Below are 550 nucleotides of genomic sequence, written 5' to 3'. Positions count from 1 at the left end.
TGCTCTGGTGAGGAGGAGGACGGTCCCGGCCCCCCAGCAGATCCCGCGGCTCCGGCCGGGAGCGCCCACCCCTGGTGCAATATGCTTCTTGTCTCATCTTGGTCTGCTTTGGTTCCTTCTTTCCGTCCGTCTGTCCGTGTGCTGAAGGATCACCACCTCCTCCCCCCTGCCCCGACCTTTTCTTTTCCGACCCGCATCCCACTTGGGGTTTTTCTTTTTCCTGGCTTTACCGTAGGGAAGACGGATTTTCCTTTGTCTCCTCGGCTTCTCCTCCTGACCACGTAGGAATTGTTTTTTGGTAAATGTTGTTTTATTATTATTGTTATTAATAAAAAGGCAAAAGGAATTTCTGTTTGAGAGAAATTTTTAACCTAGATTCTGTTCTATATAAATTGTGACTTGCACCTTTTGTTCAAAGTATTTTATTTCTTCCAATGACATTGTACTTGTGACTGGTTTTCTCTCTCTCGTGCCAGTGGCCACAGTGGTATTCTCCTTGATGCAGTTCAGGCGCGCGTCGGTCTCCCCTTGTCCTGCTCCCCGCTTCCCG

Source organism: Nestor notabilis, unplaced genomic scaffold, assembly GCF_000696875.1.
Source record: "Nestor notabilis isolate BGI_N333 unplaced genomic scaffold, ASM69687v1 scaffold14725, whole genome shotgun sequence".
In the NCBI taxonomy this organism is placed as follows: domain Eukaryota; kingdom Metazoa; phylum Chordata; class Aves; order Psittaciformes; family Psittacidae; genus Nestor; species Nestor notabilis.
Note: the sequence above shows the minus strand (reverse complement) of the source record.